We start from the raw sequence: 483 nt of genomic DNA, 5'->3' as shown, positions 1-483 counted from the left end.
GTCAGCAAGCCAGCGCAGAGAGCCCGCACCCAGCCGGCTGCCCACCAGCTGGAACGAGTCACCAGCAGGAGGCTGGGAAGATGCTGTGGCCAAGGCAGAGCAACCCCGGGCTGCCTCCCCGCCCCGCACCACGGCACGGCAATTCCAGGGGACAGCTTCCCCGCCGGCAGACACCAGCCATCCCACCGTCCCCTTGCTCCAGGCAGTTCCGTGTTTCACAGCCTGCAACCGGCTCGCACACACCTCAAGCTCCACAGGCAGTTTCTAAGAAGCATATTGAGGTTTCGGGGGAGGAAGCTCGTTCTTGAAGACAGGAGGCTAATCCCACGTTCAGCCTCCCACTAACACCAGTTATGCATCATGAAAGGAAGGGAGGGGGAAAAGAGCACCACATTAAATTCCTGGGGCTGGGCAGGTTCCAGACCGTCCAACATGAAATGAAAAATAGCTAAGTATAACCTCCAGGTCCCATCACACCAGTAG

Source organism: Buceros rhinoceros, unplaced genomic scaffold (genome assembly GCF_000710305.1).
Source record: "Buceros rhinoceros silvestris isolate BGI_N320 unplaced genomic scaffold, ASM71030v1 scaffold23464, whole genome shotgun sequence".
Classification (NCBI taxonomy): Eukaryota; Metazoa; Chordata; class Aves; order Bucerotiformes; family Bucerotidae; genus Buceros; species Buceros rhinoceros.
The sequence above is the reverse complement of the archived record's forward strand: the minus strand, read 5'-3'. Positions refer to the sequence as shown.